At 35.1% G+C, this 22,363-nt stretch overlaps 1 protein-coding gene and 1 long non-coding RNA gene across 7 annotated transcripts in view; one reads left to right on the top strand and one right to left on the bottom strand.

Annotated features, from left to right (window-relative positions):
* Nucleotides 1-22,224, bottom strand: part of LOC101735585 (semaphorin-1A) — a 502,867-nt gene extending 480,643 nt beyond the window's left edge. For all 6 annotated transcript variants that reach the window (XM_012694300.4, XM_062674037.1, XM_062674036.1 and 3 more), the window contains exon 1: nt 21,917-22,224. The gene's annotated coding sequence lies outside the window, so the exon portion shown is untranslated. The remainder of the gene's footprint in view (nt 1-21,916) is intronic.
* On the top strand, nt 17,140-17,984 carry LOC110385899 (uncharacterized). Its single transcript, XR_009975705.1, has 3 exons — nt 17,140-17,371; nt 17,574-17,700; nt 17,807-17,984. It is a non-coding gene; the product is annotated as an uncharacterized LOC110385899 (long non-coding RNA).
* Nucleotides 22,225-22,363: the final 139 nt, after the last annotated feature.

Genomic DNA, 22,363 nt, shown 5'->3' with positions numbered 1-22,363 from the left:
TCGTCCACCCATCTAAGAAAAAAAAAAAAAGTCATCTAGTTTGAATAACAGAATGTCGACAATCATATTTCGTACAAATTAAATACAATTAGAAATTGTATGCAAACGCGCCGGTTACATTTCCGTCCGAGAAGTTAACGTAAAAGTTAAATCACAGGTCAACGAACAGGAATCTTGGCAGTAACCGTATTACCACCTCGGGGAGGACTTCAAAGCGACTCATTAGTCAGTAAACATAGTCTAGGATGGAGGGAATAACGGCTACTCATTACTTAGCCTCGATTCAAGGAAACAAGACGCCGACTATATTTAAGGAATACCTGCACGCTTTGACTACAATTTCACAGAGTTTTTTTCGTTCTTTACCACCGCCGCTCTCTAAGCTGGTGGTACCGTGAAGACTAATAACATACTTGTAAACGTTCAAGATAAAAGACTGTTTACAAAAAAAATTACCTTGTAAATTGAAAATTGTAATTGTAAATTGAACCACAAAACAGTTGTATGACTGCAATTGCACCGAGTGTCGTGCCTATTAGATATTTGAAGCTTCAATCTAATTATTTGTAATTGAATACTATCCAATGGCCACACGACTTCTGCACCAACTTGCAGAAGCAAGCAGCGGGGCGTGAGAGGGAACGCTTCTCTCTCGAGAAACAACCAGTCATTCACCGTTAGGCGGGATAAGGATGTCACTCCCAGACCTGGTCCCCCAAAGTGTTCATAGTCCCCTTCTAATACCAATTTGAAAAACGAGTGATCTTCTCTAAGCGCGCCTTATAAAAAAACAACTGTATAACAAAAGAACATTCTCCGACCAACACTAGTAGCAGGGCTACATGCAAGGACCGAATCATCATCATCTCATAATCATAGTCGGTTACTCTTGACAAAGAAGTTGCGGTCATGTGGAATCCTGGTTAATTATAGCCCTGGTAGTTGTTCTCCATAGTTCGAGAACTGAGGCTTGGCAAACGCACTCGTTAAGAGGGGTTTTGGTAAGGTGTTTCACTTGATCAATCCAGCGCATGTGGCTTCATCCACGAGGTCTTCTTCCGTTAACCCTACCCTGAACACCAAGTTTCTCGTAGGGATAGGGTGATATATATCATCGGTCCCCGGTAACCCCATAAAGCCAGGTGGTTGAGCTCGTCTTAGAAAACAAAATTACTACATATTTCCCGTAACAACTTTTACTTCTTTGTTACCTTACACGAGCTTTAAGAATAAAATTATCTTTTAAATGATCAAAAAGGTACTTTTTTTTATAAGGTTTCTGGTTAAATTACAGTAGACTTAGGTTATTGGAAGTCATATACATATTTTTGCGTGTAACTTAAATATTTGCTTTAAATCTTACACGTGGAATGTTAGGCAGCCAATAAAATGAGAAAAAATCAAACACGCTAAAACTAAAATGAAATTTCATTAAAGACATAATTTTTTTTACCAAACTTTATAAATACGTCTTTATAAAGTAAAAGAAGTAACTTTTATTTGTATATTTGAGATAACCTCTGGGACTTATGGTTCGAGTCTAAAATAATTCCACTGATAAACGAATAGATCAAAAACTAACAAAGAAATATTAATTTTTACATATTAGATCGATGAGTACCTTCATACATGACATTTGGTTTTGTTTGGACATTACCATAGACATTTTATAAATGGCTGTTAAATTGATTAGTACTTTTATAGGCTTTAGCTGCATACTGTGCAAACCAACACGGCTATTTACCGATTTTATTGTAAATTTGATATGCAATTTTTATTTTATTTTATTTATTTCATTTACTTCAGATTTTGCATCCATATTACATTCATTAACATTTCATATAGTATACCAGAATGAAATAAAAATAATAACTACAATCTCGGGATAAAACAAAATCAATAATAATAATAAAAATAATAATAAACAGGCGTAGATAGAGATAGAGAGGCAATAAACCATACTACCTCTCTATCTCTCTCTCTCTCTTTTAATCAATATTTATCTAAAGTTTAATTAAATCAAACGCCAGATTAAAATTCAAAGTCCAATACACATTAACGAAACAAAAAACGATTAAAATATTACCAAATATACGAAATACATATTTGTTTTCACATTTCAGGGACGATACGTCGCAAATGTGATACAACTGACACAATCGGCTGAAATTGAAAATGAAAACCCATGTACAAAGGTATTCAAATGTACTATGATAAGGGATTAGAGTGTTTTCGTCCGCATAAAAGGAGTAAATTGATTCAAATACACACATTAAGATACGTACAGGCAGATGCGACAATGAAATTCGGTAATAAATCACAAAGGTGAGCTGTAAAGGGTTTATCGTGATTCCATTGGGTTCATTTAAACTTAAACATGTTTATTTGGAGCTCGGATCCGGGAAAATACGGAACGGCCGGTTTATTCGTTCCCTTTTTTTTTTAAATACAAAATTGGTTTACACAATGATCATTTTGGAATCGCTTTTTTCGATAACATGTAATTCTGAAACTAAAATAACGAACGTAATCTATATATTAATACGTGAAGCAAAAACTTTGTATCCCTTTTTACGAAAATTGCGCGGACGGAGGAGTATGAAATTTTCTACACTTATAGAGAATATAGAGAAGAAGTGCACAATGCTAATATTTTTTTAATATAGTGCATAAAAGATACATTAAATCAATAAAGAAAATATTACACACACTACATACCATGTATTTGACGCACACACGCATGCATACTATTTATTGTCAAACTTTTGTTCTTGACGTCTGTTGTCAAATTGAGATTAAATATTTTTTGTCTTTGTTAATATTTTTTTTAGTGTAGTCTTGGCGAAATTTGTGATTATAGAAGTATAAAATACAATCATAATAGTGTACAAACTTACAATTCCAATTAATTATAGTCGAATTTCGACTACTGCGGGACCTCTAGTTTCGATAAAACCTTGAAAGTCATTTCCAAGACACGTTGTGAGTTTATACTATTTATTTAGACATATGAAGAAGATGAACAATCACAATATATACAAAAAAAATCACAATGTCCAACGTTTCATCGCACATAGCACGTCATTACGGATCCTCCTGATCCATTAACGGTGCTTTTAGGTACCACAAGCACCGGTCACCGTCCTCGTCGAACCCGTCGCTTGCGACAAAGGGCTCGACGAACGAATTAACCCATAGACACAGCCCACTGAGTTTCTCGCCGGGTCTTCTCAGTGGGTCGCGTTTCCGATCCGGTGGTAGATTCTGCGAAGCCCTGCTCTTGCTAGGGTCAGTGCTAGCAACACTCTAGTTTGAGCCCCGTGAGCTCAACTACACACGTTAGGGCGAAGCTGAAATAGCCTCTCAAGACTATCAGCATAGGTAGGAAAAAAAATCCAACGTTAGTATTACAGGTTACGTCATTTTGTCTTGTTAAAGTTTTATACAGTAATTCTAAATATCGAATCAACCTCGTGGATTTTTTTTTAAGTCATTAAAGGACAAAGTTTTCTTTAAAAAGATGTGCTAAAAGTTTTAAGTAACGAAAGAACGACTGCAGAGTACCTACGGAGTAGTTCAAGGCGAGCGGAATTAAGTGAGCTAATTCTACATATATGTATGTGAACTATTCTGATATTATGTCTTACGTTATGAATCATTCACATTGTGGACTTGAGTTCCAGTTTTTTTTTTCTTTTTTTTCTGCTTTATCTATTCGCTGGTAGCCTGAGGGACTATTCCAGCTATGCCTGGATGATTATGTGAATTCACGGGCTCAACCTGATAGAGTTTGCTAACACGAGCCACGGAAAAGCAGTGCTTCGCTGAATCTGCGACCGGATCTCACTGAGAAGATCCGGCAAGAAACTCGGTGGGCCAAAATTCCACAAATCGCGTAACTAAGTAAGCTGTAACCTTGATACCGATATATATATGTCAATAAGAAGAAATAAAACAAAACGATATTTTCATTATAACTGAATGATAACTGAAATCTATATATTAATACGTGAAGCAAAAACTTTATACCCCTTTTTACGAAAATTGTGCGGACGGGGAGTATGAAATTTCCCACACCTATAGAAAATATAGAGAAGAAGTGCACAATGCTAATATTTTTTTTAAATAATGCATAAAAGATACATTAAATCAATAAAGAAAACGTTACACACACTACATACCATGTATTTGACGCACATACGCATGCATACTATTTATTGTCAAACTTTTGTTCTTGACGTCTGTGGTCAAATTGAGAATAAGTATTGTTTGTCTTTGTTAATATTTTTTATAGTGTAGTCTTAGCGAAATTTGAGATTATAGAAGTATAAAATACAATCATAATAGTGTACAAACTTACAATTCCAATTGATTATAGTCGAAATTCGACAATTTTTTTTTTTTTTTTTTTTTATGATTGAAAGTTTACTGGTGGCCCGAAGGCCTTTCCAGTTTCACCAGGACAGGTGGGCGAGCAAAGGCTCAGCCAAGAGAATTTCGACTACTGCGGGACCTCTAGTATGTATAGTTCGATCACATCACAGGACATTTAATTTAACCTTAACACTGTTGTATAATTGACTGCCGTTATTATTAAACAAAATAATATTCAAACACAGAAAGGGAGCAATCTTCTCTGTGCAAACATTTTATATCGCTGTTATAGAATTTTAATTAAAAACAACACGCGTTTGTCGCTGTGATCATTCGTCGAATTTGTATTGAATATGACTTCCATTCGCCAATGTTTGCGATCGGCGTGCCCAAGTAATTAATTAAAATTGGTGAATTTCCTCGCGGGCAGTATGAATAAGCTCGTACGTAATATACCTAATAGAACTCGGAATTTCGACTTTATGAACATTTTGTTACGATTGAATAATAATTGATTTTAGCATGAAAAAAAATCGTATTAATGTGACTTCGAACGTAATTGAAAACTTATAGTGATGATTCAGTGTTGAAGTTAAGATTAGAAAAAATAGTGTTACCCTTAATGTATCTGTTTCACGTGTATATCTATTATAAGCGTTACTTGATAGGGATTAGAAAATGTAGTTTCCATTTTAAGATAGTATAGGTACTGTTCAAGATTTGAACGAAAAAACTCGATTATTCCACATTGAAATAATTTACAACCATAATTAAAACTGATCAATAGATAATTTACAAACCCAGAGTTCTTTCGTGGATAGGTACTATCAAGCTTTGGAATTATGTACCCTCTCTGATTTTCCCTAACCGCATTGAGATGTCCCTCTTCTAACAATTTTACGGAGAATCTACTATCAAATATCAAATAGTAAGCAGTGACTTTGCTGTACCCTGGTATTTTTATTGTTCGCGGTTCCTGACGGTGACTTAACATCAAACGGACCACCTGTTTGCTGTTTTCGAGCAGTAACAAAGAATGCAACTAGCGCCATCTGTTACTTAATGCGAACAAACTCTCAAAAGGGAGAACAGGCGAGCGCTCTTCATGACATTGTTTTAATAATATCTGTTTCAACAGAGATAAACAGTGAATGCCACTTATGTGATTATTAAATCCCCTATTCCCGCTCGGGATGCAACTGTGGGATCGTTCGTCAGGGCTATAAAAATAAATTACAATGTTAAATTTTGCACACCCCAAATCGCAGGGGACTTGTCGATTTGTTCCGGCATGTCGTAGCTTTTTATTAACGGTAATATTGATACAGTAATCATTTAATTAAAATAAACAATCGATTCTAATGCAATCTAGTCGAATTTTAATTCAAAACAATCCTGTCTATGGCTGCGGTGAAGCAGTGATGCGTTCTGGCTTACATGGTGGGACAAGCCTTCTACAATAAATTTGAGATTTCTTCATCATGTCTCTTGGTAGGTTATGGATGTAATATTGATGTAGACTCACATTGTGATATCTATGGACTCTAGTAACCACTTAAACCATAAAGCCATAAACGCAATTAATGAATAGCAAAAAAAATCCACAAGGTAAATTAAAAGAAAAATTAGACTGCACTATAATAACGAAATCAATTTTATTTTCTAAAAAACTGCACAATCACAAACTGAATTACTTTACTCGAAATATCAAACCTAAACTAAAACAAACACTTCGAATCGGCCCAGCCAGCGCTATCGCGAGCAAAGACAAAAGACGATCAATAACCATCCAACTTCAAATTAGTTAAATTATTCAAATGAAATTCTAAAACAGCAAAACCATTATTTGATTAAAACTATTGTCGTTGAGAAATTCAACGTGAAGGTGATAGAGAGGTACAGGGTCTTTGGTCGTCGACCGAGCGTTGGATATTTCAAAAGCAAGAGCGCTAGAAGCATGCATGGAATTCGAGCCTTGTCACCTAGAGGCGACACTGATGTCGAATGCCATGTCTTTACCGACTAGCCGCGCTACACGTCCAACATTCTTAGATCCCCGATAGCATAAACGAGCCGTCACAAGCCGTACTGTGTTCGCTGAACAACTGGCGCAAATGGAGCAACTTTTATTGGCACTGGTATTTGAAAATGATGTGTAGGATTTATAGGATATTCCAGCGAGCAACATCAGTTTCCGCTTCGCTGTATTTTTAATAGAGTTTTATCTGGACGACGATTCCATACATGGGTCTACTTGTGGTAGGACCTCTTTACTGGTGGTAAGACCTCTTTTACTGATGGTAGGATCTCTTGTGAGTCCGCACGGGTAGGTCCCAATGCCCTGCCTATTTCTGCCGTGAAACAGTAGTACGTTTCGGTTTGAAGGGTGGGGCAGCCGTTGTAACTATACTGAGACCTTAGGACTTATATCTTAAGCTGGGTGGCGCATTTACGTTGTATACGTCTATGGACTCCAGTAACCACTTAGTACCGGGTGGGCTGTGAGCTCGTCCACCCATCTAAGCAATAAAAAAATTTGCATACTTTCTTTTGAAATGTCTCGCACCCGATTGTCAATCATAAACTTATACTCGTACCTATAAATTATTATTTCTATATTCTATAATAGCATATTATTATACTGGTGGTAGGGTTCTGTGTAGAAGCCCGCCCGGGTTGGTACCACCGTCCTGTCTATTTCTGCCGCAAAACAGTAATACTGTGTTCCGGTCTGAAGGACAGGATAGCCGGTGTAACATACATAAGGCTGCCCATCCAGGCCACGATAGGCAGCGCATCTGAGTCACTGATGTAGTTTGGATGTCTATGGGCGACGGTTATCATTTCCCATCAGATGAGCCGTAAGCTCGTCTGCTTATAGAAAGCAATTAAAAAAAATAAAAAAGTACATATTTATTTGAGAACGTAATTGTCTTTTTTTGTGTTTCTTATTTTCCTTTTCTTCCGTCTTTTCGATCCGCGAAAACTTAATACTCATAATAACACAGTTTATTATCTGATGCTTAATTAACATTTCCAATGTTAAATGCGTAAAACAATTTAATAATAAAGACAAAAAGAATTGTGGACTTGGAACAATGGGATGTCCCTGCTATAAAATGCAAATATTTACACAAAAAGCTTTTCCAAGCTACTTTTGGAATATGTTTAAAATATGACATTTATACTATGATAGAGGCAAATTATAAAGAAAAAACATGAATTATATATGCGTTAATGGTGTGGTTCATTTTAAAGTTATAATAGATTTTGAAAAATGAATTTAGTGAGTGACAAAATGCCACGTTCGTTCTGCTGGAGTAGACGCATTAGTCCACAAAACTTTTGAAATATTAAGGTCGGAACGGGTAATGAACTCGAATGAGAATTCGTCAAAGTGCCTTTGCAAGGGCAAAGAATATTAAATGTGGGAACACGTGCGACAAATCACTACACTATGAACGTCTTCTCGAGATATTCGTTAGTTTAGTTAATGCCAACTACAGTTTTATTGCGGTCATAATCCAGTGCTAATTATGTGTTCATCCAGTTCAATCCAGTGCTAAAATAAATGCAACTTTTGAGCAGCGTCATAACTCTTTTAGTTACAAATAAGATAATGCCTTTTTTCCTCGTGACTTGCAGTTGTTTTGGCAAGGAAAATATATATGACGTAAGCATAGAGAGCTCATTTGCACGGTCATGGCTAACTTGATGTCCAGTGACCATCCAAATCCAGAAATAGTGCAACGCAAAAATCGCCAGTACGTTGGTAACATGAGGCATAACGTAAAAGTTCAATTATAATTGTCTTAAAATAACTAACGCCCTGCCTTTTAAAATGGTGTGCATGATAGTATTGTGTTGGCACAAAGTTATTATCCAAATCAGCTTACACACAGCAACACAAGAATCACATCACCGGTGTGGCGGGTAACCATCACACAACACAAGATATTTGACAGATGCCTAAATCTCGCTTACGACATTTTCAAAACAAGCTTTCATATGTACAAGTTCCGAATAACAACATTCGGACCATCAATCTACCCAACATTATCACCCGCTCGGTGGAAGATCTTCCCTTTATCGTATACCTACACCAGTGACTGTTTTTTATGTAGATATCTACATTAGCTAATCACAAATTAAAGTTTTAATCGAAACAATATTTTAGACGACACTCAAACTGAAATTACAAATTCTTGTCTATTATTTCCCAATCATATTTAAAGGAAACCTTTCAGCAAGGTCCGAAGATAAATTATGAATTTAAAAGCGAACTCAACACTCTTAGCTGCCGCTTTCAGCGTTAATGATTAAATAGTGTTTCATTCTCCTCGACCCATGATTAATTAATAAGGCTAAAACATACGATATTTAGTGGAAGCTACCGCGTAATAATCACGTGGATCCTCCATCGACAAAAGCACCCATTACATCAAAAATAAACCCGTTCCATAACCAATCCCCTCCATGTTTACTAAGGGCTGCTCTCTTATAAATATGCAAATATTATCCGGCGTTTAGCTTGCCACTGCAATAATATTTATATTGAAATTTACGCCCGTCCGTCCTTGAACTTTGACTACTATTATACTGTTCAAACAATATTTTTACATTCGATGGTCGGCCATTAGATTGGTAGTGTTATCTGTGTTTGACAACCTCCGGTCTAATAGAATTTCGATGCTATCATTGTATCATCCGGATCTTCATGCGGTCGTTCTGACAGCGAATAGCTCTTTTATAGTAGATGTTATATTGACAATTGTGATTTACGCCGGAAGTGACCAAAATCGATATAAGCGTGTAGTAGATTCTGATCGGGTGCCATTATTGGTATTTATATTTTAAGAGCATAAAACATATTAAACAGTTGAAATACGTAATAATATTAAATTATTTAGTATAATATTTGTCAAGAATATTAAAAAAAACACTGTAAGTCCATAATACTGTGGTCAAACTCTTAAAGTAGATATTATGCAACAATAACCAAAAAATGTCCGATAAACAATCTCCGATAATTACCCTTACATAAAGTTATAAATATCTAAAACAAGAACTATCATGGGCACAACGAAGAGTTTCATTTCCACTTGTTTTAAATCAAACCAACAAACTATAAACAACAGACTTGCAATTGTAATTTCGAAGAGAAATGATAGCGAATAAATTTAAAAAAAAAACCTCTACATGGGGACATCTCAACAATCCACAATGACGCCACAAAACAGCGACAAGCGAACTTTCCGGTGACACGGATGTAAGGGCTCGTTTTACAAAGGACAGCAATAAACCTGTCCGCAAACGTCCGCATTCTCTTATAAAAGATACAGCTCACATCACTGCAAAATGGCGCAGGCGTCACTCCCACTTTCCCTAATAAAGTAGGCATCGTAAAAAACCACTACAATCATCATAACTTGAAAGTGGACATCGGCGATGCGCCTTTAAAAATTAATACTCACTCAGCGATATAAAGTTTGAACAATGTTATTGTAATTGGGTTTTCAGGAGTCCTACGGATGTGGTCGTATTTTGATCGCATTTTCTAGGGAGTTTCATATTAAAATTTAATTTTTCAAGCAGAGGCTTCGTTGACAATTATATTGTGTGTAGCCATGATACGGTTGCAATGTATTATTCATTTTATAAAATTGTTATTTTTTTGTCTCAAAACTCTCAAAGGCTTTAATTAATTTTTAAGCGTAAGTTAATTAACGTAATAGCAAATTTTGCAACTAAAAAAAACGTGAATTCATTAAAAACAGACGTTACAGAGCTCCAGGATAATCTGCTTAAAAGTTTAAAGCTAGCATAGAGTAAACGCACCATAAAATGAGTTTCGAACAGAAAGGGGACACAGATTAGAAATTAAAATTAGTTTCGGCGCTGCGTCCACTCCACCGAGCTATATTTATTGCTGACAAAATAAAATGTTACATTTAAATATCTTTTTCCTCACTTTGCTTTGATTTTACAATGCACAATTTAAAATATGATTCATTGTTTTGCATACTTTTAAAACAAACGCTACTTTGCTGGCTAATCAAAATAGATTACTGATATAAACAACGATCGCATGTACGGACCAGATTTCATATGATTCCAAATAATTCAAATTCAAATCCAAAATCTTGAGAAAATGATCTAGAGGCCAGAAAATCTTACACGCCATTAATGTACCTATTTAAGAAACATACAAGCATACGAACCTGGCTAATTAGCTGCCCAATTTCTGTCCGTATTGTGAGATTTCACATTTAACAATTATAATACTAGTCTTGTCTTGAACTCTTGATTTCAAAATATTTTGTACATAACAACATTATTATCGCCACCCATCCTGAGACATAAAGTCAAAGACACATTGAATAACTTATTAGTGACACATTCGCTTAGAAAAATAGCTTACTTAAATACTTCCATAGACAACAGGTAAAATAGGTCTTATCCTTTAGATCACGACGGCTTATAAAATATCTTGATTTACTGGCTCAAGTATTTTCAAAGGTTATCTTCGCGCAAGTAGTCGATTACTCTTTTTTTTCTTGCCCTTGTAGGCAGACGAGCATACGGCCCACCTGATGGTGAGTGGTTACCGTCGCCCATGGACTTCAGCAATGCCAGGGGCAGAGCCAAGCCGCTGCCTACCTTAAAACTGCAATTCGATTAAAACATAGTAGGTTGTCGAAAACGGTTATTTAATTAAGTCAAAAAAAAAACAATTAAGTACTGAACCTAATTATTTAATTCGCATATATTTATACCACAGATGACGTATTTTTTATTTTCTGTTATATTACTTTTTGTCTCGGTGTGCATAATAAAATAACAATGCTAACAATATTTACATATTAAACTAAGCAATTAGCCAATAACGTTTAAATGTCAGGCGGAAACAAATGGAAACCGTTACAGCTAATTTGATGCCCGCTGCAATGTTTAGAGGCAGAGTGTAACCGTACAAATGTGCAATATGCTCCATTTTGAAATTTGATTTTCGAATATATTGACTATTATACGCGATAGAACTCTGATTCGTTCTAATTATAATAACACGACAAATTATATTTGTATCCGTCGATTTGTATATGTCCGGATTTGAAATTTTCTATCCGTGGTTAGTTACACATAAAGGGTAGGAGAATACCATATTTCCTAAATAAAAACTTTCCACCTTAACTCGAAAAATTCCGACGATAAATGAATAATACAGCGTATTAATCTTATACCTTTAAACGAGCAATTCTTGTATATTAATATATACTTATATAATCGGAATCTCGGAAACGGCTCCAACGATTTTCATAAAATTTAGTAAACAGGAGATTTTGGGGGCGATAAATCGATCTACGATTAATTTTCAGAAAATGTTGTTTTATTCGTGTTTTCAATAATCAACTCTTCCTGAAATCTATTGGCGAATAATAATACTATTTTTCTTAATTGAGAACAACTAACCGCTTTAAAGACACAACAAGATGGCGTTATCAAAAAAAAAAAGCGAGCAAAGCTCGGTCATCGTCTAGTAATTATAATCAGAAGACTTGAACGGCTTATAAATTTTAGAAGATCAAAATGATTGCAACAGAAATACGTACTACGTAAATACAGCTACGTTATATGTATGTATATACGTTTTTTGGCAAACTGCAAAGCATAATAGGGTTGTAGAAGCGCTACACTTTTACGAGCGTCGTAGCGCCCGTAGCGTTTTACGTAGCGTCGCTACGAAAAAGCAGCACTGAACTTTGTGGGTTAGTAATTTTCTTCTGCAAATAGTAACTCCTGAATGTAAACGTAACAAGCGTAAAACTGCCCACCCCGAGCGCATTTAACCTTTGTCACAGTACACAGTAACAACATTATTCATTGTGTAACAGTTTGATGCGGATTACTCAAAATCATAATTTGCTCTGGTGATATTACTTAGTTTAGATCTAAAAAAAAACACGATTTACTTAACGTTTCGCCTTTGTTGATAAAGACAAAAAAAATTGAGTGGTTACATATTGCAGAAAGCACTCGATCACCGAGATCCTAATTACAAGTTCAACAATTAGCTATCCGAGCTTTTAACGAGTCGAAATAAAACCACTTGAACGGCTTAAAATCACGTCGAATATTTTTATTCTAGAATTTTCCACGTTTTAGAACTTTTCTTTGCAAAAAGAACTTGACCGAGAGTTCGACTCAGAATTTTATCTCATCAATGAACCCGAGCGAACCCAAAGAGTATGTTAAGCATTTCGGATTTAATTAACGAGAGGTAGCGCTTACCCAGACACTACCAGTCTATTTATCGTCGCGAAGCAGAAATGCGTAATGGTTTGAGAGGTTTGACAGCAGCTATACTACAAAATTGAGATTTATATCTCATTTCTCAAGAATGGCGGCATTCTCGTTATGACCTCAATGGCTCTGGTAATCACTTAACACGAGATTAAAGGTGAACTCGTTCGCCCGTTATCATAATAAAAATATATTTATATGCGAAATAAAGTTACTTTGATTTAAGCACTTTGATTTCTAAAAATAACCTAGTACGGCAATCAACTTACAGCACGTTTAAAAGTTAAAAATAATTCGTTTAGGAGCCTTTTCTTGATTAGGACTCTGTAAAGGGTCAAAAGATACTAAGGCGCCATTATGTAGGCCTCATTAATCATCGTTTAACAGATGTTGCGACGTTAAGCCTTCTTATTGAAATGATCTTGACAGCATCATATAAATTGGAACCTGTTAGGATCACAAATTTTGTATTATGCAATTAATGAAAGTAGCATGGTTTTTAAACAAAATATCTTAATCGGGTTAGGTCAGCTTTAAGCAAGAAGGTCAAGCTCTTCTTGTACATGGTTATCGTTGGTCACAGATCGAATACGCAAATGTGGCATAAGGCCAAATTTAATGGTTATAGACGTCAGCAATGCCAGGAGTACAGCCAAGCCGGTGATTACTCAGTATATGACATATAAATAAAAATCATAAGCATAAGTGCTTTGCCACAGAGCTAAGAAGGGTAATAGTAATTGTAACGCTCCCAGCGCTGCATACTTTGAGACATTACTTATAAGCCTCAAATGTACGGACATCACCACTGTTGAGAATTTCTTCGCTTAATTATTATACTGTAATGTATGTTAATATTTTATAGTATTTTATAATATTTAATAATTATTATTATACTGTAATAATGTGGCGTAAACGCTGGTGACCGTGGGCGGCGGTGAATCACTTACCATCAGGTGACCCGTCTTGCTCGTTTGCCTCTCGTTGTTATAAAAAAAAAAAAACCTATAACTTGTATTTGCTCAATTATCGAAATTCCCGTCACTAGAACTTTACAAGTAAGATTCATTTTATTAATTTGATTTCTGCGTAGCCAGTTTCAAGGCTATGAAAAAATACAGTATAATAATAATACAAATCGTAAAAAGGTACGTACTATAGCTCTGTAGTTTGAAAGAAAGGACAAAGGGAATAAAAGACCCGCTATACTACTATGCCTTTGCTAATTTATATATAGTTTTAAAGTGAACTGCTAAAGACTAAACCGTAGTAGCAGTAACTAGATGTGGTCGACGTCTTATATTTGTAACTATTTACTGGTGGTAGGAACTTTTTTGAGTCCACAAGAGTAGGTACCACGCCCTGCCTATTTCTGTCGTGAAGCAGTAATGGGTTTCGGTTTGAAGGGTGGGGCAGGCGTTGTAACTATAATGAGGTCTTAGAACTCATATTTCAAGGTGGGTGGCGGCATTTACGTTGTAGATCTCTATGGGCTCCGGTAACCACTTAACACCAGGTGAGATGTGAGCTCGTCCATCCATCTACGCAATAAATAAATAAAAAGACTTCTAACTTATAGCAAGACTCTCTATTATAAAATGTAAGATTCTTAAACCTAAACAAATTCACAGCGACCACAGGGTCCGGTTAATGAATAGTACAAATGTAAATCAAGATAACTCAACTAAAAATTCGCATACCACTAATTTCATAACATTAACCAACAAACGAGTTCGTATGAAACAATGCCGCGAAAACGTGTAGAATAATACATTGGCGGGATTTCGCAGGTTATTCTGACCGTCATTATTATAACACCGACGTGATTTCATTTAAATGGGTTTCAGTGAAAACAACCTGGATTGACACCGACACAAGACACGTTGAACACAGAACCGTCTATTATTACTAACATTAAAATTAATAACGAAAGTATTTTTAAAAAAAACACTCTATTTTGGTGTTTTGTTCTAATCCCAACTCACAATTTTCATTTATTTTGATTATAATAGGCGTATATTTAGCTTCTTTTTTTATATCCTACCTATGCTGATAGCCTTGAGAGGCTATTTCAGCTTCGCCCTAACGTGTGTAGGTGAGCTCACGGGGCTCAAACCGGAGTGTTGCTAACACTCACCCTAGCAAAAGCAGTGCTTCGCAGAATCTACCACCGGATCGGAAACGCGACCCACTGAGAAAATCCGGCGAGAAACTCAGTGGGCTGTGTATATGGATTAATTCGCTCGTCGAGCCCTTCGTCGCAAGCGACTGATACGACGAGGACGGTGACCGGTGCTTGTGGTACCTAAAAGCACCGTTAATGGATCGGGAGGATCCGTAATGATGTGCTTTGGGCGACGTCGACTGTTTACCACACGGTACGGTCTACAGGATCGAGTATAATTCAACTTACCGGTTTGCTCATTCGAGTATTACGTAAAACCACAGAACCGAATTAAACATTTGTCTATAAATGCTCATATTTAGACTTTTAAAGCCGGCATGTTAAATAATATGTCGCCACGACAATGCCGCTAAGCAAGGTGACCTTACATTTTATGTACAAAGCGAATAGAGCAACAAAAGATGGCTAGCGTTAAATAAAAATTCTAAAATATCCGATATTAACGTACAAGATAATACAAAAGCTAAAACATTTTGTATACTAGCGACCCGCCCTCGCTTCGATTCGCAAAAATTAAATTTTATTATGGATAGCTGAATCTCACAATGTTACCCACGATTATTGTCGTACCGCTGGCGACGCCGCGGGGCGAAACTAGTCCAAAAAAGTAGCCTAAGTTTCTCCTTATATCATCAGCTACCTATCAGTGGAAGTCTCGTCAAATTCGGTCTAGCCGTTCCAGAGATTAGCCGGAACAAACAGACAGACAGACACACAGATAAAAATTGTAAAAAATGCTATTTTGGTGTATGTGCCGTATATATATTCATATGCATGTAGTAAAAAGCAGTTATTTCAATATTACAAACAGACACTCCAATTTTATTTATATGTATATGTATAGATGTATAGGGTAAGGTTCTAGCAAAACAACTATTATGAAAGATGATCACGTTTAAATCCGCTTGTTGTTAGCGTTTCATACGAACTCCTAGGTTGCTCATCGCTCATTCTCCTAATAAATTGATAGTCACATTTGTAGGTAGGATAACAAATACGCTATGCTTTATCTCAATTAGAATTTTGCATCTAAGCTTTGTTAAATTATAAAACACGTACATATTTACTCGTCATTTTATTTAAGAAAAGTTTAGTGAACTGAATACAGCGTCTAACCTTCTGTATTCACTATTTTATTTTGTGTATAAAGGTACATAGAGCGCATGACGCGGACCTTTCTATTAAAATTCTGCAAATAACAAAAGGGACACGAGGTGTTACTGCCCCTCGTCTGTTTACCTGTCCCCGTGTTTAAAAAGGAATGTAATACAATCCCAGTCATTTTCATTATTCACCTCTACATCAACGCTCTCAGTGCGGGCGTGATCATTCTTTAGAACACTTCAAAACTTTATATATACATCTCTACTTTACGCAAATCTAACTAAAAACTCAGTAGCGCAGTAGTAACCGTCTCTAAGTGCTAGATTGAGGGTAATTAGTTCGATCCCCGTCATCGGACAACCGTTTCTTCATATATGTGAATATTTATTTAATAGTATCTAATTATGTGTGTGTCTTTCGTTCCTAAAGTATCCCGTAGTATTCAATTTTGGGATTATAATATGGCCGCTTGTGATCCGTTCCCGATTATGCATACCACTATTGAGAGACATTAATATATTTTGTAACGTCAACAAAAACACTTAGATCCCTATAGTATATATTTATGTAATAGTATCTAAGTATGTGGATCAGTTTCTCGTTCCTATAGTGTTCCATAGTATTCAACCCATAGACACAGCCCACTGAGTTTCTTGTCGGATCTTCTCAGTGGGTCGCGTTTCCGATTCGGTGGTAGATTCTGCGAACCACTACTCTTGCTAGGGCCAATGTTAGCAACACTCCGGTTTGAGCCTCGTGAGCTCACCTACACGTTAGGGTTAAGCTGAAATAGCCTCTCAAGGCTATCAGCATAGGTAGGGGAAAAAAAAGTATTCAATTTTGTAACCAACTATATAAGCGTTTGTGATCTGTTCCCGATTATTCATATTATTATTAAAAGACATTAATATATTTTGTAACGTCAACAAAAACACTCAAATCCCGAAAGTATAACTCTTAAACCACGAAATATAAATTTCGACTCGACTGAGAATAGACAACTATACAAACTCACCGAGACGTGTCTCAACAGGTGAAAACTCATACAACTAACAAACTAGTTACCGTCCGACACTCGTACTGAACCGTTTAGAGAAACAATGGCACAACGAAGCATCAAATATTGCCGCTGCAACAATTTTGCCAGTTTCAACCGCATCGCTTACTTTGCTTTTACGAATCTAAAACGTTCCGTTTCACGACTCGAAGTTTAGGCGAAGAAAAAACTTCATGGGCCACTACGTCACGTCACGAAGGAACACAATTGAAATATTTTACAAACATAAACATCATAGATTGTATCTTTCTAAGCCGTGTACTTTAAAAACTTTTATCGATTTATCGAACAAAAACCATTTCATTCGAACGACGCTGTAAAACCACTTAAAACCATTCCATAATTTAAAAGTAAGTAAAAATTGCACTTCATAAAACGTATAAAACCCACAAAGCGCCTTGATACCAAAGTTCAGCTTTTATATCAACGGGACTAAGAGAATAACCATTAAACATTTCCTTCGGTCTGCGTGCAATAAATGAATGAAAAACTTCGGTATCCAACTTGGTAGATACAATTGATAACTTGCCCGAAGCTAACTTTTTGCTTCAGATCCATTATTGACGTTAGAGCTCCAGGAATTCTATGACGGCTTCAACCTTTCATTGTATCAACTTTATAAAAGATCCAAGAATCTCAGTACCTATTCGATCTAATATAAATGAAAAATATAAAAATGGTGAGTAAAGTACTGAAAATCTTTATATTTTTCACAAATCACTTGTATGCAAAATATTAGTGAAACGCATTGGACGTTGTTGTTAATACTTTCAGTTTTTTTATAGGTAAAGTCGTGGTTTTTAGCAAGCTTTTATCAACTGGGAGTGTATCTATGTTTATTTCTATGTAACAGAATCTTTGAACGTCATTATCACCAACTTCAAGAGGTCAACTTAATTTTAAAATATGCACCAGCATCAATGACTAATAACAGTACAATCATTTTATAACTTCGCTCTAATATTTGGACCACTATTACCAAACCAGATAAAGAAAAATTTTAATTAGCTGTTAGTTCAGTTATTATTATAAGATGTTGATATTTCTAGATTACTCCATGCAACTGAATTATTTTTTATGAAACCAACGAAATATCAGATATGAATGAAGACTTTTCAAGGAGACTAGGGAAAATCACATCATGCTCTAAGCAAACATTTTAATTACCACAAAGTACACCCGAAATTCTGTTTTTTTTTTAATTATACATCGCCATAAACGCGGAAAATTAGTTACTGTTTTGACTGAACTTTAATTAGTTGCTGGTTCAGAAAAGTAATCAAGTCTGCAGTGTATCGTCTCGCAAGCCAACTTCTGGAGTACGAAACCAACTCTTAATTGTTTAATAGGACAACTGGAGAATTGTTTCCAAACGTCACCGAGTTAGAACCAGACGTAATTATACTGTAGAGTAGACATTGTAGTCATCAAGCAATTCGGACACGGATTATTTCGTTACAATTGAGATTTTAACTTCATTTGTCTTAACCTCATATCTTTCTTTAGTGTTTTATACAAGCTGGGGTTTCTATGAGCGCTGCCAACCGTATAAAACATTCTCAAAATGTTTCGTTTATACCTTTTCAAAAATGCTGATACTTCAAAACTGCTACTAGACACTGAACTCGTTGCAATGATAAAGATAATAATACCGATTTTTAAGCTATTGCATAGCTTTTATCGCGGGCCTTGAGCGCGGCGACCGAATCATGAAATTCCGTAACGAAAAAAACCTAATACCCCTCACTCCGCCTACCATGTAGCTCGCGTTCAACACATTCATACGTTGCGCTTGTGTAGTGTTTATGAATAAGCGCGTGGCGTGACGTCACACTGCATGCGCATCATGAAAAGTCTGCCCATCTCTCTCTCGCGCGGTCTAGCTTATGAGTGTGAAGGGGACAGTTAATGTTTTGCTTTTATTAATGTTTAATATAGCGTGGTCTTGTTTTATTATTGTTTTAATATTAAATTATCATTGTCTAATTATAATTGCATAAGTTGATAAAAAATGCTATGCAATAGCTTTACCGCGGCAGTTCCCGAGTGCCACGCGTTTTTTTAACAAAAAAAGTGTAAGGTCGGTAAACATGGACTTGTCTTTTAAATATTAAAAGGTAAGAGTTTCCTAACTCTCACGATATTTCAACTGAGAGAATGAAATTGACAAATCGGCTGTGAACTCTCATACCACTAAAAGATACCGTTTCAATGAAAGTCCTATCGTTTAATTAAATAAGGAATGCATTCTTGCCACTTGATGAGTGATGTGAAAGTGGTGTTATTAAGAAAATCTGTATCCAACTGTATATCTTCTTCCAATCTATATGAACAGTGGACAATATTTAAGAGAGATTCTGCTTCTTAGAAAATTGTGCCCTATAATTTAATATTTTTTAAATCAAAAAATAAAAGATTTTTTTGTATTATTCAGATATAAAAGGCATAAAACTCTTCAAATCCGAAACAATCGCAATAAGCTTTTAGCATTCGAAATAAAGTCCGGTAAAGAGAATACGCAATTATGGCAACAAAAGCGACGAATATCCACTAGAAAAAAGCACTCTGGAAGCAAACAAAAAACGACGTTGATGTACGAAAAATGGGTCATCGAATGAAGTATCGCGTGTGGCCAGTCTAACGAGATCTCTCGAAATGTACGTATCATCGGACTGTTATCGCGTAACTTGGAGGTCTATTTCAATGGCTACTAACACAGGTGGACAAAACGTCGCGTATTCGATACGATTCGCATGACCGTTCGTTCATTCTCGATCTACATTATTATTCCCTCCTCCTGTTGACGAACATTCAGAATATGAAGTTAAAAATGAATGTAATTTGAAAACTTTAAACAAGAAAAGCGAAATATTCTTACCCTAACGTAAATTTGAAATGAAATGTTCAGTAGCATCATTGTCATTTACATCTTAACACAACGAAAATTATATTCAAAAAAGCGACACTAAAAAGAGACAAACTTAAACATCTATACGAACTACGAACCTGTGAGGGAATGAGATTGAATACTTCTAAAGGCTTCACTTCTAACGCGTGTAAGGTTTTCCCCTTTTTTTATATGATGGTTTATACGTTTTTTTTTTTCGATTCCTACTTTTATCGTAACAAATTTCCTTTATATATTTTATTGGAATCCTTATAATTTTTATTTGAAATAAATGATTTCTGAGAATTGACATTTAATATATTCTTAGTAGTATATTTGGACTTCGTACATCAAGCGACGCTCGATTCGGGAAATTCCCCATGCATAATACTTAAAACGAGTACATACATTGTATAGTAATTTATTATAACACAATTAATAATGGAAATAAAATCTTATTTTATATCATTGGGAGGGCGGTATAATATAATTATTTTCGCTGACAAAGGAAGCAGGAGTGGGGGGGGGGGGTTTGAAATGATTAAAGTTTGCTTACAGGAGCTGCACAAAACATTCATCATAATCAGACATCCACCGTTGGAAATAGGTCTCCGATAAGTTTTGCCACTGTGACAGTGTGGGTACACTTTCCACAAAAAGTATAAAACCATAATTATTTTCCCTGTACAGGCTCACAAGACATCCTACCACCAGCAAATAAATGTGCCATTATAATGATCACTATACATTTTAATTATGAGACAGGTGAATATAGAATTCATATTACCGGAGCAGACTAATAAGTAACATTTCAAAGATCAATGAGTAATAATTATCCTGTTGTATGTGCATTTACTTAAAAAACTTATTCACTTACACTTCATATCATAATTATAATCATTTGATAAATAATATTAATATCCCATATATTAATAATCATGAAGAGAAGTAGCAAAAAGTATTTAGACCAAGAGCTATCCTACATTTGTAAGTCTTGTTAGGTACTGATTTTGCTGTTGAATAATCTCATGACAAAACGGGCCTTTTCTCCAGCTCATCGCTACTGTTTTCTCATTTTCTGTAAATTTAGAATTGTGATGTTTATGTTTAGCTATGTTTACTTTACACTAAGTAAGTTGGTTGTAAACTCAGCTCATATAAAACAACAAAAAATAATCCTTGATTTTGAATCCAATGGTCAAGTTGGAAGTAGCAATTTTGGAAATATGTGCCAAATATAAGTGTGCCATAGATATTAGTTGTGCCAATTCTACTTAGTCTAGTTAGATGTGGGCAAAATTATTTATGTTATCTTTTAGTACCTCAGCTACAAGTGGAGAAAAAGCATGTATCAAATCAAATCAAATCAGCTTTATTTCATATTATCATCCAATTAGCTAGAAATTAACAATCTGAATTGTAAAATTTAAATATGTTATACACCATAAAGCACAAGTACATTATCAGATTTATATTATGTATTATATATTATATATTTAGATTATATTATGTATTGTGTAAGTGTTATATTCCCTTGAAAGTTTATAATCTTGATCTGTACTTTATCTTTTCTATCACTGTTACTATTTTTTTAAATCTTATTTAATTTCAAAATTTGAATTTTTACTGCAATTATGTTTCCATAAATGAGTTTCCAATAAAATAGCGAGTTTCCAAAAAAATAGCAATAGCCTAATAATAGTAAATTTAAAAGTACATATCCAGCGGCTTCATAAAAACAAAAAACGGCACCCATGTAAAAATTTTTTTTGTCTAAAACTTTTCATCTAAGAACACACAAATAATTACATATATTCTATAAGCTCTTGTTAATTTTGTCTCGTTGATGAAATTTTTCGAATTTATATTGTATGCCCAGAATTTAAAGAAGCATAATTCAATGTGCAGACAAAAAAGACAAACAATTCTAACTTTTTTAATTACTAAGCCTTATGGTCATGCACTATATCAGGCAAAACACAAAAAAGATTTATCATTGATTTATTACCGTATTAAATGATGTTACAGTGTGTTTTAGACTAACAGTTCTATATAAAATGCAAAAACTTGTTAAGTACGTTTTTCACAGCACCCGAAACACCACAATATTATAAATGTCCGTTAAAACTTTTATCAAAATACGACAATTATTTTTTTTACAAATTATAAACTTTTGAATTTCAATAATATCACAGTTCCTCGTGTTTTTGTTGTTGTTATTCCGCCATATTTAAATTAGTGAAAGTGACAAGTGAAACTGACAATAACTGGTTGTCAATGTCAATCGGTTGACAAAACCATTCCTTTTCTCACAAAAATACAAGTACATACAGGTATTTATTATTAAGCACACTTGCTGACTTGTGCAGAAAATAATGAACAAAAGGTGTTAAACTTTTTGCTATATCATAATAATAAGATTGACAATAATTTCGAAAAAGCTTGTGTCATCAAT

Source organism: Bombyx mori, chromosome 19 (assembly GCF_030269925.1).
Source record: "Bombyx mori chromosome 19, ASM3026992v2".
In the NCBI taxonomy this organism is placed as follows: Eukaryota; Metazoa; Arthropoda; class Insecta; order Lepidoptera; family Bombycidae; genus Bombyx; species Bombyx mori.
Note: the sequence above shows the minus strand (reverse complement) of the source record. Positions and strands in the feature narration are given on the sequence as shown.